An 18,265-nucleotide genomic window follows, 5' to 3' on the forward strand; every position below is an offset into this window, starting at 1 on the left:
ATTCTTGCATTAAACAGAATGTTTTGGGGATGTGTTTCTTTGAACATCTTATTTGAAGAAGGCTCGATTGTTGCTTTCCAGAGATTTTCAGATCTATCTGGACAATGGTGAAGGATTGGAGTGAGTGCAGATAATAAACTCATGCGACAGCAGTAGAAAATGATATATGGTTTAAAAAAAAAGGTTTTTTCTGACACCTTTGTCTGCAGGTCAAGTGGTCTAATGGATAAGGCATCAGCCTTTGGAGCTTAGGATTGTGGGTTTGAGTCCCATCTGGGTCAGCTTGTAACGTGTTCTTTAAGAACTGCCAAGCACTTCTGTTCACTGCTGCTCATTATCACCTTCACGTCTCATTTATACAATTGTGCGTAGGATTCCTACTAAAATTTTACGTACGCCCCAAAGCCAAAAATGGCGTACGCCAAAAAAAATTCAGATTTATAAAACCGTGCATACGCACCCCTGTAAGCAATGTTCCCTTTATAAATTACAGATCACCCACAGATGTGCATACGTGAACCGGCCTCAAATCCCGCCCTGTACAAGCCCATTTTTAACCATAAATAGTCAATGCAAATCACTGCGCGGGCACGAGAGTGGACCTCGTTTTAATGAGTTTCTTCTGCACTCTGCAGGTTTAAAAATGGGGTTAGGAGCCAGCGTCTCAGGAGGTAGCCACTGTCGCCCGCAGGTTATAATTATATTAAAAGCAACATTGTTATAATTATATTAAAAACAAAATTGCTACACTTTTTAATATTGTTAAACTTACCAAGAAACCAGCCATCATGTACTGCGCATGCATTTAGTCTGTTCCCTACACTGTTATGTGTCAAGATAAAGGAATCATGTGTTGAACCAGGCCAGCGTGCCACAATGTCTGTGAGGGTCATGTTGGAGTCACATTTGATTTGCACATTAATAGAATGCACATGCTTTCTATTAACATAAGCAAATTCATTTTCAGATGGTGCCCTTATAGCAACACGAGTGCAGTCAATTGCGCGGATTACATTAGAAACCGGACATTGCTGCAAATTGCATTTTAATTTCGGCCTGTTCTCGCACAGTGTAGAGGAACCTGATGTTTCGACTACCCATATTAAGAATTCCATTCAAAACAACAGATATTATGGCACTCAGGGACGGCTGTTATATACCAGACCTATAGGGTGAGATGATAGATTCCAATAAAATTATTTCATATACAAAAAGGTCTTAGAGACAAAGTTGAGGATTACTTATAGTTTTTTTTGTATAAATAATTTACCTGTCTGCCAGTTCCCACTGGAAACAGCCAGTTGCTAAAAACCCCAGAGTGGTGAGGACTTGTATTTGGACTAAGATGACATGGTTCCGGCATGTTGCCCTCTCTAATACTGGACCCAGTTCAACAGATAGATCTAAGAGCACAACTCTAGGGAATCTAAATCTGCTTATTAGCCAGGAAATCATCATGGTCCCTGAAAACTTGTTCTCTCCTTATTCTGCCATTGGCGTAATCCTCCAAAAGTGCCAGCAGTGCCATCATGAAGCATTAAATACCCGGGTCACCAGAGGATTTATATGTTTCTAGCAATTAGACTGATAGTTAACACCTTGACAAAATCACAGAATTAATTTGTGGGCGAAAATTTAAGACGAAAATGTTATAGTGCTTCTTCATGACGGTTTTTTAATGAACACCGTAATAGCTAGGACCGATCATGAGTAGCGATTGTGCTTCATGACTGTATTTGCAGACTTTGACATTTTATGATATATGTACATTAAGGAAAATGTACACTGTGCTCTGCAGTTCTCTAATAAAATGGTATTTCATGCAATTCTGTATCACCTCCTGCGCTCCCGTTGTGGACAAATGTGACTGTAAGGCAGTGCTGATTATTAAACCATTTATCTTCTACCGCTTATCCGAACTACTCGGGTCATGGGGAGCCTGTGCCTATCCTCAGGCATCATTGGGCATCAAGGCAGGATACACCCTGGATGGAGTAGCACTAATTATTATTATTATTATTATTATTAGCACAATTTGAATTACATTTGGATTTTACTAGATGTATATAGCCTAAAACAATCGGCACAAATAACACAGTTGGATTTAATCTTCATGATAATGTGGATATAACGTATGATATGGAGTGAAGATTAATGTCATTCTTATAATCGTTCTTCTCACATGTATTTTCTACAATCTAACTTCAGTTCATGATCTCACCATCTGTGTCGCCAATTCCCTTTGTCTCCAGAATGTGCGTATACACATCTCAAAGTTTGCTTAAAGGTGCACACATTCTCCCGTCAAGTTTGTTTTTTATAGATCACAACCTTTGCGTGAAAACTGGCGTATGGACGTTTCCAGCCCCGTTTTGTGCGTATGCACGCTTTATAAATAAGACCCCAGAGCTTTAAACCTCTAAGAGCTAAACTGCAACAAATACAAACATTAAGTCATTTCATTTTTATTAGAAAGTAGGCTGGCCCAGCACGCTTCTGCTGCCCCACTCTGCTTCAGCACACCTTTCAAAAGAGGCTCAAACCTACAATCCCTGGCTTAGGAGGCCACTGGAGCATGGCTGTATTAAGTCACTGCTGTTTTGATTTTCTGGTGATTTGGGTTTTTGCTGTAGGCATCTAAGAGCTAAACTGTAACAAATACAAACATTAAGCCATTTCATTTTTATTAGAAGGTAGCCTGCTCTTAGCAGAGGATGTTTCGATCCATTGACCTCTGGGTTATGGGCCCAGCACACTTCCGCTGCACCACTCTGCGCCACTCTGCTTCAGCACGCTTTCAAAAGGGACTCACACCTACAATCCCTGGCTTAGGAGGTCACTGGAGCATGGCTCTATTAAGTCACTGCTGTTTTGATTTTCTGGTTTTTGGGGTTTCTGCTGGGGGGACATGGTGGCTTAGTGGTTAGCATGTTTGCCTCACACCGCCAGGGTTGGGGTTCCTTGTGTGTGGAGTTTGCATGTTCTCCCCGTGCCTTGGGGGTTTCCTCCGTGTGCGCCCTGCAATGGGTTTGGCACTCAGGGTGTCCAGGGTGTATCCTGCCTTGATGCCGATGATGCCTGAGATAGGCACAGGCACCACGTGACACGAGGTAGCTCGGATAAAGCGGTAGAAAATGAGTGAGTGAGTGAGTGAGTGGGGTTTCTGCTGGAGGCATCTAAGAGCTAAACTGCAACAAATATGAATTTTAGCATCTTAGCAGAGGATGATTTTGATCCATCGACCTCTGGGTTATGGGTTCAGCAGGCTTCTGCTGCGCCACTCTGCTTCAACACACCTGCCAAATTGGACTCAAAACTACAATACATGTCCAGTGCCTTAGCCATTAGGTCACTGCTGTTTTAAGTTTCTGGCGTTTTGGTTTTCTGCTGACGGCATCTAAGAGCTAAATTTAAATGTCTTTGGACAAATCCCATTGTCTTTGATGCAAGAGGCCAAAGCTTCATCCAGTAGGCCACCAGGATTGTGGCGATCATGATTAGGGTTGATAGCAACCATTCTGAAATGTATGCCTTTTTCTTCTGTTCCTATGAGAGGAGGGTTGTGATTTATTGAGCAGTTGGTTTTGCTACAAGCATGCTTTTCCTGCAGCACGTTGCTTAAGCACACCCCAGATAGGACTCAAACCCACAATCCTTAGCTTAGGAAACCAGTGCCTTAGCCATTAGGCCACTGGGCAACTGCTGTTTCAAATATCTGGCTTTTTGGGTTTTTGCTGGAGGCATCTAAAAGCTAAACTGCAACAAATATGAACATTAATATTAAGGCAAGATGGCACCGCAGATGGCAGCCTCAGTGCCTAGCTTCTCAGTGTTTACTCTGTTTTTGTTAGTTTTCCGTGCTCTTTGTCAAGAAAATCCGGTCAGTTTCACCAGAGATGAACTGCTGAACATTGGGCAGTACACACCACAAGACCTTTTATCGATTTTTTGAGTATTCTGACGTTTTGCTGCATATTGTAGTTGGCGGAGCGGCTGCGCTGTTTAAGCACTTCAAGAGGAGCAGACGAGAAAAACGTGCCGGCGCTAGTGAAACTTAGACAGCGCAGTTTAAGAACACCGCTGCCTAGCATCCACCTGGTCGAATCTCTGCTCTCTACCCAACAAAACGGACGAACTCCTTCTACTCACCCATAAAAATAAGGATTTTTCAAACTCTGCTGGTCTCTGCTTCACGGAAACCTGGCTGAACGACACCATTCCGGTGTGTTAAATATGCCAGACTTTCAGCTCAGTTCTTTAGAGTGGACCGCGACGCAGAATCAACAGGGAAATCGTGTGGCGGCGGGGCGTGTTTTCACATCAATAAAAGGTGGTGTTCTGATGTAACTGTGCTAAAAAGAAGAGATTCTATCCAGATCTTGAAAGACTCTTCATTAACTGCAAACTGTTCTATTTGCCGTGATAATTTTGCCCGTTCATTCTGGTGAGTGTTTACATTCCACCACAAGCACACTTGAGCTCGGCCCTACAGACACTCGCTGATCTGATCACAGAGAGTGAGCAAAAACATCCGGACTCTTATTAATAATTCTTGGGGACCTCAATAAAGCGATTCTTTCACGTGAATTGCTTAAATACAGACCAGATCTACTGTAGGTTTGAAAAAGCCCAATTCTCATCTCCTGTAACCCCCGAATGCAACACACCTAAAATTCAGTTCAGTGAAGATGAGGAGTGTCAGGTCTTCAAGAAGAACAAAAGGAGAAAGGCACCAGGCCCAGACAGTGTTTCACCAGCCTGTCTCAGTGTGACAGGATGGTGACAAGTCTGCTTACAGACTGGAGGTTGAACGGCTGCCTGTCTGGTGCAGCCTTAACAACCTGGAGCTGAACACGCTCAAGACAGTGGAGATGATCATGGACGTCAGGAGAAACCCCCCTGCTCTCCCCCACTCACCATCATGGACAGCATTGTTACAGCAGTGGAGTCATTCAGACTCCTGGGAACCATAATCTCCCAGGACCTGAAGTTGGACATTCACATTGACTCCATTGTGAAAAAGGCTCAGCAGAGGTTGTACTTCCTTTGCCTTCTACACTGCTATCATTGAATCCATCCTCTGCACCTCATTGACTGTTTGGTTCAGCTCAGCCACCCAATATGACTTCAGGAGACTACAGAGGGTAGTCTGGACTGCTGAGTGAATCATTGGCACAAGTCTCCCCACTCTCCAAGACCTGTACTTCTCCAGAGTGAGCAAAAGGGCAAATAAATTCACTCTCGACCCCTCACATACTGCACACTCACTCTGAATTGTTGCCATTTGGTCGACTCTACAGAGCCCTGAGCACCAGAATGAACAAGATATATGAACAGTTTCTTCCTTCAGGCAATCCATCTGATGAACACTTAACATACATCTGATGAACACCTAACATACACAGAACAAACCCTATTCTTACATTGTTTAGAAGTACTCATTTATATTTTAATTTGCACATTTATATTTCAATTTGCACGTTCTTTTTTCCACTGTACATACAACTGTCTATTATATATGTGTTCATTTCTTATCATTGCCATTCTGTTTACACTGTTGAGCTCCTGTACTAGAACAAATTCCTCATATGTGGAAACATACTTGGCAATAAAGACCTTTCTGATTCTGATTTCATTTTTATTAGAAAGTAATCTGCTCTTAGCAGAGGATGGATTCAATCCATTGACCTCTGGGTTATGGGCTCAGCACACTTCTGCTGCACCACTCTGCTTCAGCACACCTTCCAACAGGGACTCAAACCTACAATCCCTGGCTTAGGAGGCCACTGGATCATGGCTGTATTAAGTTTCTGCTGTTTTGAGTTTTTGCTGGAGGCATCTAAGAGCTAAACTGAAAAGTTATTGGACAAAACGCATTTTCTTTGCTGGACATGGGATGCCTAGGAAACAACAAAGTATCTAAATAAATTAGATGTGTAATAAATATTTTCATATATTTCATATATGATTGTTTTCTTTTTAAAAAGTCTCCACAAATCTAAAACAATTAATTTTCTTTTGGCTATGATTCTTCTCTCACATATTAGACATTACATTAACATCATACTCAAATTTACAAACTTTTTGTTTTGACTTTTTTGTCTCGACCTAACATTACCATTCTATGCCATACCAAATCATTTTCATTCTATTCCCCACTGACATCTTTCATTAGAACTTTACATTGTTTAAAAAACAATTCCAATTCTTTGCAATGTAAAAACAGATATAAAAACTCTTCCTCCCTTTCGTGACACACTTTACACATTGGACTTTGTTCAGTTTCTATCGTGGTTAAAATCCTTCCGTCATCCTTTTTTTTTTTCCATCCATACAATTCCCTTGTCCAAATTAAAATTGCCACATTTGTTTATAAAATATTTCATTGTTTTTTTTCATTCAAATTGTTTTTTTCTGGTACAAATTTCTTGACTACCTTCACTCTTAGACTCATTTTGGCCCGGGTTCGATTCCCGGCCAATTCACAGCTGGCTTTTGAGGCCAACAGCCTTCTTTGTTCAAGTGTTGCCAATGCTGCTATAGGCTTCCATGCTGCTTAATTATACAAGGAAAAGGGACTCAGAAAGGTGGTTAATCGCACCCGGGAGCATAATGGAGCTCTTCTTCTAGGCATTGTTGGGTCATTGCAAGAACTCTTGCTTGCCATGCTGGAGGCCTGGGATTTTATTCAGTGCAAGCTTATGAGTCGGCGTGTGTGCCAAGAGCCTGCACCCTGGAAGCATCTTACAAACGTCACCATTTCTGCTCGGACGAGGCCTCTGGATCCGTTACACGCTGCTCAGTAATACAAGGATGCTGAGGAGTGCTCTTTTAAAGATAATTAAAACATTGAGTGCCAGACAAGTCTGTTGAAAATAGAAAGGATACTACATGGAGACATACAAACTTTGGCTGAAGTGGAAAACAGCATAAGTGTAAAGTGTAAAGTGCAGTCTTACGAATTTTATGAACAGGCTAATTGCATGTTGATTGATTGATTGATTGATTCATTTTCTACCGCTTATCCGAACTACCTCGGGTCACGGTAGTGTTAATTTCGTCAGACGAGACGAGATGAAATATGTTCGTCAACAACCTTTTTTTTCATGACTAAGACGAGACGATGACAAGACTGCACCACTGTCCAAAAACGCTAAGACTAAATTAACATGCATTATTGTTGATGAAAAAAGACGAGACGGAAATGTTTTGTATAAAATAAAAACTAAGATAAAATCTCTCTTCATTTTCGTCTACAATTGTCTCTGCTTTTTCATTAGCTGTTACGCCTTTAAAATATTCAGAACGAGTTTGCGGCTACGCGCTGTTGCTCAGGTTACAGGTCCGCAAAGCGGATCCTGCTTATTATATTGCTACCTACCAAATACATCAATGATTTGACACAAAATGATAATTTAAAAAGGAGTTTATTGATTTAAAAATGATTGTATTGCTTCCTCTAAAGAAAATAGTGTGCTCCATCTCTACGGTTAGAATCCTGTGTGTCCATGGCAACGCCCTGTTTTTCATGGCAACGGTGTGTTATAGTTCGCAGCGGTCTGATATCAAGAAATAAAATAGTGTGTGCGTAGAAAGAATTCGTCCACACGCCGCTCAAAAATAAATAAATAAATAAATAAAAAATCCTGAGCGCAAGTCCACCCTAGGTCTAGGCAGGCTTTTTGTGTCAAATTATATTTCCTGTCGCTGCGCAGGCTCTTTTAATGTACATGACAGCTTATGTCCCGATGACCGGTCTTTGCATTACGATTAAAAGCAGTATCAATAAAGTAAAAAATGTGCAGTTAAGTTCGAGTGTATGCACTGTTTAAACGAGTGTTCTCAACTTCTCACTGATACTTTTGTGATTCACGGAGTTTTGACAAGTTTTATAGCCTTGATATGGTTTCTTATTCAAAAGTGGTGACAGAAAGAACTCAGCACACCCAACCTGAAACCTCTTCCCACACCCCTGTCACAATCACATTATAATCAAAATGAATAATTAGGCTTAAAAGCAAATGTATATGTAAGGGAATCAAGTTTAACAACTACATGTGATATTGCTCCAAATAGCATCAATAATGGTGTGTGCAATACCTTGTATAACTTGCATTAAGTTGGTAATATATATATATATATACAGTTTTGATCTTAGGCTGATGTGGTCAAGCTACAATTTTTTGACTAAAACTAGAGTAAAATTAAAAGACTTTTAGTTGACTAAAACTTGACAAAGATACCTTGAGTTTTCTTTTGACTAAAACTAGACTAAAATGACGGGACTTTTAGTCGACTAAAACTTGACTTACAAAAAAAGATATGTGAGTGACTAAATATGACTAAAACTAACAAGGACATTTGGCACAAGACTAAGACTAAGACTAAATTAAAAATAGGTGACGGAATTAACACTAGGTCACGGGGAGCCTGTGCCTATCTCAAGCGTCATCGGGCATCAAGGCAGGACACACCCTGGACGGAGTGCCAACCCATCACAGGGCAGGGCACACACACTCCCATTCACTCACACAATCACACACTACGGACAATTTTCCAGAGAAATCGGATGTTGATGAATTTTTCAAATTAATAGCGCAGCACATCAAGGTGTACAAACTGTCAGTGGTGCTGAAATTGACGTATGCTTAAGAATCTCTCTTTCAAATCTGATGAACAGATTCACAGCAATTTGGTGAATTTGCAAAGAAAACATGAAGCACCTATGAATGTCTTACCCTGTTCATTTGGCTGAACCGCGATCATAGCTCAATAAGAGCAAAAAAGGATAAGAGGGGTCAAATCGATGGCAGGGTAAACAGACACCCCCTCCTTGAACCGCCACCTTATTGTGGTAAAGGGATTTGCGTGCCTGAATGATCCTAGGAGCTATGTTGTCTGGGGCTTTCTGCCCCTGGTAGGGTCTCCCAAGGCAAATAGGTCCTGGGTGACAGGCCAGACAAAGAGTGGTTCAAAAACCCTTATGAAGAAAATAAAAACAAGGTCCGTGACGTTGCCCGGTAAGGCGCAACCGGGGCCCCACCCTGGAGCCAGGCCCGGGGTTGGGGGTCGCATGCGAGCGCCTGGTGGCCGGGTCTTACCCCACGAGGCCCAGCTGGGCTCAGCCCGAAGGAGCGACGTGGGGCCGATCTCCTGTGGGCCCACCACCTGCAGGAGAAACCGTAAGGGGCTGGTGCAATGTGGATTGGGTGGCAGTCGAAGGTGGGAGCCTCGGCGACCCAATCTCTGGAAACGGAATCTGACTCTAGGGACATGGAATGTCACCTCGCTGGGGGGCAAGGAGCCCGAGCTGGTGCGGGAGGTTGAGAGATACCGACTAGAGATAGTTGGGCTCGCCTCCACGCACAGCTTGGGCTCTGGAACCCAACTCCTCGAGAGAGGCTGGACTCTCTACTAGTCTGGAGTTGCCCGCGGTGAGAGGCGGCGGGCTGGTGTGGGCTTGCTCATAGCCCCCCAGCTCAGCAGCCATGTGTTGGAGTTCACCCCAGTGAACGAGAGGGTCGTTTCCCTGCGCCTTCGAGTCGGGTAGAGGTCTCTCACTGTTATTTGTGCTTATGGGCCAAATGGCCCATAAGTACCTGACCTTCTTGGTGTCTCTGGGAGGGGTGCTAGAAAGTGCCCCGACTGGGGACTCTGTCGTTCTACTGGGGGACTTCAACGCTCATGTGGGCAGCAACAGTGACACCTGGAGGGGCGTGATTGGGAGGAACGGCCCTCCCGAACTGAACCCGAGTGGTGTTCTGTTATTGGACTTCTGTGCTAGTCACAGTTTGTCCATAACAAACACCATGTTCAAGCATAAGGGTGTCCATCAGTACACATGGCACCAGGACACCCTAGGTCGGAAGTCGATGATCGACTTTGTGGTTGTTTCATCTGACCTCCGGCCGTATGTCTTGGACACTCGGGTAAAGAGAGGGGCGGAGCTGTGAACTGATCACCACCTGGTGGTGAGTTGGGTCCGATGGCAGGGGAGGAAGTTGGACAGACTTGGCAGACCCAAACGTACTGTGAGGGTCTGCTGGGAACGTTTGGCAGAGTCTCCTGTCAGAGAGATCTTCAACTCTCACCTCCGGCAGAACTTCAACCAGATCCCGAGGGAGGTTGGAGACATTGAGTCCGAGTGGACCATGTTCTCCACCTCCATTGTCGATGCAGCCGCACGGAGCTGTGGCCGTAAGGTCTCCGGTGCCTGTCGTGGCGGCAATCCCCGAACCCAGGCAGCTGATAGTTACCGGAGGGCCAAGTGAGCTTCAGCCAGGGTGGTTGCAGAGGCAAAAACTCGGGTCTGGGAGGAGTTTGGTGAGGCCATGGAGAAGGACTATCGGTTGGCCTCGAAGAAATTCTGGCAAACAGTCTGGCGTCTCAGGAGGGGGAAGCAGTGCCCTGCCCACACTGTTTACAGTGAGAGTGGGAATCTGCTGACTTTGACTAGTGACATCCTCGGACGGTGGAAGGAGTACTTCGAGGATCTCCTCAACCCCACCAACATGTCTTCCATTGAGGAAGCAGAGGCGGAGGGCTCGGTTGTGGACTCGTCGATCCCCCAAGCTGAGGTCACTGAGGTAGTTGAGAAGCTCCTCAGTGGCAAGGCACCGGGGGTGGATGAGATCCGCCCTGAGTACCTTAAGTCTCTGGATGTTGTGGGGCTGTCTTGGCTGACACGCCTCTGCAACATCGCGTGGCGGTTGGGGACAGTGCCTCTGGACTGGCAGACTGGGGTGGTGGTCCCTCTGTTTAAGAAGGGGGACCGGAGCATGTGTTCCAACTATAGGGGGATCACACTCCTCAGCCTCCCCGGAAAAGTCTATCCCAGGGTACTGGAGAGGAGAATTCGGCCGATAGTCGAACCTTGGATTCAGGAGGAACAATGCAGGTTTCGTCCTGGTCGTGGAACACTGGACAATCTCTATACCCTCACCAGGTTGCTGGAGGGTTCATGGGAGTTTGCCCAACCAGTCCACATGTGTTTTGTGGATCTGGAGAAGGCATTTGACTGTGTCCCTCATGATGACCTGTGGGGGTGCTCTGGGAGTATGGGGTTTGGGGCCCTCTGTTAAGGGCTGTCCGGTCCCTATATGACCGGAGCAGGAGTTTGGTTCGCATTGCCGGCAGTAAGTCAGACTTGTTCCCGGTGCATGTTGGACTCTGGCAGGGCTGCCCTTTGTCACCGGTCCTGTTCATTATTTATATGGACAGGATTTCTAGGCGCAGTCGGGGGCCGGAGGGAGTCAGGTTTGGGGACCACAGGATTTTGTCTCTGCTTTTTGCAGATGATGTTGTCCTGTTGGCTTCTTCAAATCAGTACCTTCAGCATGCACTGGGATGGTTTGCAGCCGAATGTGAAGCGGCGGGGATGAGAATCAGCACCTCCAAGTCCGAGGCCATGGTTCTCAGCCGGAAAAGGGTGGCTTGCCCTCTTCAGGTTGGTGGAGAGTTCCTGCCTCAAGTGGAGGAGTTTAAGTATCTTGGGGTCCTGTTCACGAGTGAGGGAAGGATGGAGGGGGAGATCGACAGGCGGATCGGTGTATCTTCTGCAGTGATGCGGTCGATATACCGATCTGTTGTGGTGAAGAAAGAGCTGAGCCGCAAGGCGAAGCTCTCTATTTACTAGTCGATCTACGTTCCTACCCTTACCTATGTTCATGAGCTTTGGGTCATGACTGAAAGGACAAGATCCCAGATACAGGCGGCCGAAATGAGTTTCCTCCGCAGGGTGGCTGGGCGCACCGCAGGGTGAGGAGCTCAGTCACTCGGGAGGAGCTCAGAGTAGAGCCGCTGCTCCTCCACATTGAGAGGGGTCAGCTGAGGTGGCTTGGGCATCTGTTTCGGATGCCTCCTGGACGCCTCCCTGGGGAGGTGTTCCGGGCATGTCCAACCGGGAGGAGGCCACGGGGAAGACCTAGGACACGCTGGAGGGACTATGTCTCTCGGCTGGCCTGGAAACGCCTCGGTATTCCCCCGGAAGAGCTGGAGGAAGTGTCTGGGGAGAGAGAAGTCTGGCCATCCCTGCTTAGACTGCTGCCCCCGCGACCCGGTCCCGGGATAAACGGTAGAAAATGGATGGATGGATGGATGGTAAACAGACACAAGACCGACGGACAGCCGTGGCCGCCTCTGGAACTTGTGGACCGGAGCGCCGTTGAGTTGAGCAAATCTCTGCCACAGTAGGAAAAGATAAACAGGTTCTAGTACCAAACAGACATAGCTTGAGAAGAACCATTAAAAGGGCTGGCCACCTCTGCCGAAGGTGTCCGTGACCCTTTAACGTAGGCATTGGTGGTTCAGTGGTAGAATTCTCGCCTGCCACGCGGGGGCCTGGGTTCGATTCCTGGCCAATGTACAGCTGGCTTTTGAGGCAGCTTGTGGGCCGACAGCCTTCTTCATGCAAGCGTTGCCAATGCTGCTTGGACTAGGCTCCTGGAGGCTTCCATGCTGCTTGATTATACAAGGAAAAGAGACTCAGAAAGGAACTTGTGCATCAATTTTAATAAACAGACTCTTAGCAGGCCAATGGAGTAGCCTGAGAAGATCCGTTAAAAGTGTGGTCAATCGCACCCGGGAGCATCCTGGAGCTCTTCTTGTAGGCATTGTTGGGTCATTGCAAGAACTCTTGCTTGCCATGCTGGAGGCCTGGGATTTTATTCAGCGCAAGCTTATGAGTCGGCGTGTGTGCTAAGAGCCTTCACCCTGCCACACTCTGGCAAGACTTGTATAGAAGTAACAGAGTGCCAGCCAATCAAATTAAAGCATTTCTGCTGTTCTCCCAGGTGCTAAATGTATGTCACGGTCAATTTTTTTGACACGTCTTTGTCTGCTTTCTCTGCTCTGGCTGTTGCTGCTGCTGTTGTTGCCGCTCCATGATGCCCTCAACAATTTTCTCCATGCCTGGTTTTAGCTGAATGAAAATGTTCTGAGGTCTTTATGAAGACTAATATGTTAAGATTATAAAGGTTCATGAAGCTCCACCCACAGCATCACATGACAGCGTCACCAGTGTGTGGCTTTATGTTACAAACCCTTTTGTGCCTAGGGGTCAAGGGTGCAACATTAAAACCCTGAACGTGTACTGGAAATAAGTACTAACTGGAAACCACCAAGTCCACAATAGTGTCTTTTATTCTAGTGAACCATACCATCACCAAACAGTCCAAACATTATATACAAACTATATACATTATAATTTTTACAAAACAAAACCCAAACTAATTCACATCAAAACAGGGACAAGAGAAAAGAACAAGACCGTGCCAACTCAGGGAAAGAAACAAAACAATCTTACTAAACCGGAAACAAAACTTCTAATCTAACTCAGTCACGATAAACCATACGTTAAACAAAAAGAAACATCTTCAGCGGGCAAGACGCCCTAACTACACTACACTTACTAGAAACAAAAATACAAGGGGTGGCACGTGTCACTAACCTAGTGTTCTAAACAAGTAGCTGTAGCTCAGTGTTGCATATGTACATCACGTGATGTCTTACCTGTTCTATCTCTTTCCCCGTTTATGGTGTGATTTGATATTTAATCAGCCAGATAACAGTCGGTAGGAAACATCAGAGAGACAGGACCAGAATGAGGCATGGAACACTGATACAGCACAGAACACAGACTTAACCAACAAATTAACACAAGGATGGTACAGGACAAAACAAAAACCACACGAGTCAACCACCAGATAAACAAAAGACGCCGTGTGCCAGAGAGCTCCCGCCTCCTGCACAGGTGTGCCTTTTAAATCCCACGTAGGGCGCCCCCATTGGTGGAGCTGCACATTGTCATCACCATGCATCGCTGTGATTGGCAGACACACACTGACCTGTTAAAACAAAAGTGAGGGCAAAAGAGAAGGGAAGAAAAACAACAACAAAACACCATTCCAAAAAAACTAACAATATTATGGGGGACGTAACACTCCCCTCCTTAAAAATAAACATGTCACGTTTATTTCAAAACAGATTTATCAGAGTATGTATGCAAATGCATTCTGGCAATCCTCCGTCCAGACAAAAGAATTAACTGGGCTAAGCAAACTGGTCAATGAGGCAACTACTGTAGAAAAGTTTTTACAAAAACTACGGTAGTAGCCTGCCATACCCAGAAAACGTCTTAACTCCCGCCTAGAAGTAGGCACAGGAAAATCCGCAATAGCAGTCACTTTAGCGTCTACAGGCTTTACCTGGCCTTCTCCAACTTCTTTTCCCAGGTACGTTACCCTTGCCTTACCAAAGACACATTTAGACAGATTGAGAGTTAATGAAGCTTTCTCCAAACGTTCAAACACTGTACGAATGAGTTTCAGATGTTCTGTCCATCCAGTTGAATACAGTACAAGGTCATCTAAGTAAGCATTGCAATTTGGAACTCCAGCCAATACTGTTTGTATTAATCTCTGAAATGTGGCAGGTGCATTCCGTAAGCCAAACGACATTACATGATATTGCATAAAGCAGTCTGGTGTCACGAAAGCAGAGATGTCAGAAGCACGAGATGTTAGCGGGACCTGCCAATACCCTTTCAATAAGTCCAGTTTGCTGACAAATTTGGCGGAACCTAAATTATCAATGCAGTCCTCCATTCTGGGTAATGGATAACAGTCAGGTACTGTAACTGCATTAACACGACGGTAGTCAGTGCAGAAACGAAACGAACCGTCTGGCTTGTGTACTAAAAGGCAAGGAGAACTCCAAGGGCTACTGCTGTGTTTAGCTAACCCATTCTGCAACAAATAATCAGTCTCTTGCTTCATAATAGATCTTTTAATGGCATTAACCTGATAAGAATGTTGCTTAATAGGGGATGCACCATTAACATTAATATCGTGTTGCAACACGGTAGTTTGAGATGGAACATCTCCGAATAAAGAAGGAAAATCAGTAATAACGCCCACAATGTCTCGTCTCTGATCTTCAGGTAAATGAGAGAAATGGGTCGACAAGTTTTTTAAAATTTCTGAATTTTCCAACTTTGCACATTGTGGAGAAGATTATGTCATCTGCACCAACTTCGTCCTCCAAATCTGATTGGATTTCACAAGTCAGAGCCACAGAAGATTCCATGGGCCCTATGGTCACCTCAGCAGATCTGTTCTGTGAATCATTTCTGGTGTGATAAGCCTTGAGCATATTGATATGACAGACGCGCGACTTACACTTTCTGTCAGGAGTTCGGACAACATAATCAGTCTCACTGATTTTTCTCAACACAACGTATGGACCTGAGAACCGTGCTGATAAGGCAGAACCCTGAATCGGCAGCAACACTAAAACTTCATCTCCAGGCTGAAAAGAACGGTACACAGATTTGATATCATAGCGTTTCTTCATTTTTGACTGAGCAGTGGCTAACGACTTCTGTGCAAAACTGCATGCATAATGCAATCGTTCACGAAAACGACTGACGTAATCCAGAACATGCATCTCTGAATTCGTATCGGCTTCCAGCATTTTCTCTTTGAGAACTTTTAATGGTCCTCTCACAGTGTGTCCAAATACTAACTGAGCTGGACTGAATCCCAAGGATTCTTGCACAGTTTCTCGGATTGCAAATAACACTAGAGGAACACCCTCATCCCAATCATTTCCAGTTTCCAAGCAATATTTTCTCAACATGGATTTTAAGGTCTGATGAAACCTTTCAATAGCTCCTTGGCTTTCAGGATGGTAAGCACTGGACACTCTGTGTTCTACACACAGTGACTTTAAAACTTGTGCAAAAAGTCGTGATAGAAAATTTGTTCCCTGGTCAGTCTGTATAACCTTAGGGAGACCAAACGTGGAAAAGAATTTAAGCAACGTTTTTACAATAACTGGAGCAGTTATTTTTCTCAAAGGCACCGCCTCAGGAAATCTAGTAACTCTACACATAATAGTGCACAAGAATTGATTACCACACTTCGTTTTAGGTAAGGGTCCGACACAGTCGACAAGCACCTGTTCAAATGTATGTTGGTGTTACTATTTGATGTACATCTCAACCTCTAGCTCCACCTATTTCTGTATACTCTTTACAGTAATCTCTGTAGAAATATTTTATATTAATAATAAAAATGTGGTCCTAAGAAGCCATGGATTCATTCATACCATTTGACTAGAGATTTCATGTGATATTTCTAGACATTTTAACATAATGATTTGATTTGATTTACACCTATCTTATCCACACTGCATTGTCTCCCAGTCAAATTTCACATTGATTATAAAATACTAGTACTGACCTATAAAACACTGAATGATTTCATGCCACAGAACCTGAGGAAACTTTTTAATAATCTGCCAAACCTAGTTTGATCAAAAGGTGCAGGTTATTTGGTAGTAATTAACGTAGTAAAGTGCAGATTTAGTGGACATTCTTATTATTCAGGACTCAAAACCAAATTAAACCAGCAAAGAAACGTGTTAAATCTCAATCATAATAAACAATAACTGCTCATCAAATAATTAACTTTTAATATCATTATTCCTGTAATGATATGGCCCTTTCTATTTCTGGCATGACACCTGAGAATTTAAGAAAAGCCTTTTGTAAAAAAAAAAAAAAAAAAATGAAAAAAGAAATGAATAATGTAAAAAACAGTACAGTACATGCTTCAAATAGATCCCGCCCACCTTTACAGATTGGCTGGCGCCTTAGACAAACCCTGGAAAGTTTATCAATTGTCACTCAACTCGCGCTAACAACCGGAAAGCAAAACGGAGCTTGTTCACATATAACAACATCATTGAGTCCTGACACATTTAAAATACATTTAAATATTCATTTTCTTTCAACAATAATGACCGCAATACAATATTTCAGACTAAATAATTTAATAATTTAATAAATAAATCCTTCTAATTCCTGGGTAACATGAATAATTAATACATCTACTGATTTATCTATATATAAATTAATAAATATTTTTACTTGTTTATTAAGGTTTACTTAACCCTTTAATGTTCAGCTTTAAAAATCTGAAAAAAAAAATCGTTCTCACAACAGCACAGAAGAAGAGCAAGAAGAGTAAAGACAGATTTCCAGAGAAGTTTCCAGTTTTCAGTGTTTCTGACACAGCAGGTGCTTTTGTTTGTCAGAGAAATTACATTAGATGAGTATTTATTCTTATGACAGTTTAGACTGAAGTGGACAGTTGTGTTGTTTAATGGTATCTCCAGAGGTGGCAAAAGTAGACACATCCTTTACTCTAGTAGACTCCATTAAAAGTAGAAGTAGTGACTACAGTCTTTTACTCAAGTTAAAGTAAAGAAGTATGGGCTCTGACATGTACTTAAGTAAAAAGTCGCCGATACTACTACCTGTTTAGTGTCATGCTGGTAACTGGACTTCATGTTTTATATATATATATATATATATATATATATATATATATATATATATATATATATATATATATATAATGTGTGTGTGTGTGTGTGTGTGTGTGTGTGTATGTATATATATATAATTTTGTGCTGATGGATATTTGTGTTCATCAGCCACAAGATTGTTACGAAAGTCAGGCACTGATGTAGGTGAGGTAGGGTGGAGTCAGCGTTCACATTCATCCCAAAGGTGTTCAGTAGGGGTGAGATCAGAAAACAATCACATATAGCAGGAAAGGTCAGGTGACCCAATACTTTTGGAAATATAATGTATACCAAGTGTATCAGCAAGGCCATATCCCAAACTGTAGGGAGATTCCAGCTCTTGAAAACAACTCAAAATTATTGTGATGTTTTACAAATGACAAAATTAATGTTAATTAAATTAAGCACTTCATGTTTTTTGGGTTGACACCAGGGGCGGTTCTAGAATTTCATCTTTAGGAGGTTTTAGCCCTCAGTGAGAATTTAAAACAAGAAGAGTTTTATATTATATATTATATGACAACTCTGGTAATAAGAATAGTGAAATTTCACTGCTTTTGGTTGCCGTCTTTGCATCTTTCCACCAATTAACGTTATAGATGAACGCCTCCAGCTCTGACTGCGCGTGCACACTGCGCATACCTGTGCTTTTCCGTTCAAATAAAGCAGACAGCTGAAGACGCACTTTTGAAAGACTACAACATGCGTGTAAAAGCAAAGTAAAAAAAAATCGCTTTTGGATCAAACTGATAAATAATTTTCTTTCCCATCGACGACTTGTTCTGCATTTTAACGTAATTCTTTTTTTTTACAGAGGCCTCTCAAGAGTTTGGAAATGAAGGCAGAGAAAGAACAGAAAAATCTACTCAGTTTCTACAGCTATAGACCACAACAA

At 43.3% G+C, this 18,265-nt stretch overlaps 1 non-coding gene across 1 annotated transcript; it reads left to right on the top strand.

Annotated features, from left to right (window-relative positions):
• The first annotated feature begins 12,294 nt into the window (after positions 1-12,294).
• trnag-gcc lies at positions 12,295-12,364 on the top strand. The gene has a single exon. It is a non-coding gene; the product is annotated as a tRNA-Gly (tRNA).
• The last annotated feature ends 5,901 nt before the right edge of the window (positions 12,365-18,265 follow it).

Source organism: Tachysurus fulvidraco, chromosome 1 (assembly GCF_022655615.1).
Source record: "Tachysurus fulvidraco isolate hzauxx_2018 chromosome 1, HZAU_PFXX_2.0, whole genome shotgun sequence".
NCBI classification, from domain to species: domain Eukaryota; kingdom Metazoa; phylum Chordata; class Actinopteri; order Siluriformes; family Bagridae; genus Tachysurus; species Tachysurus fulvidraco.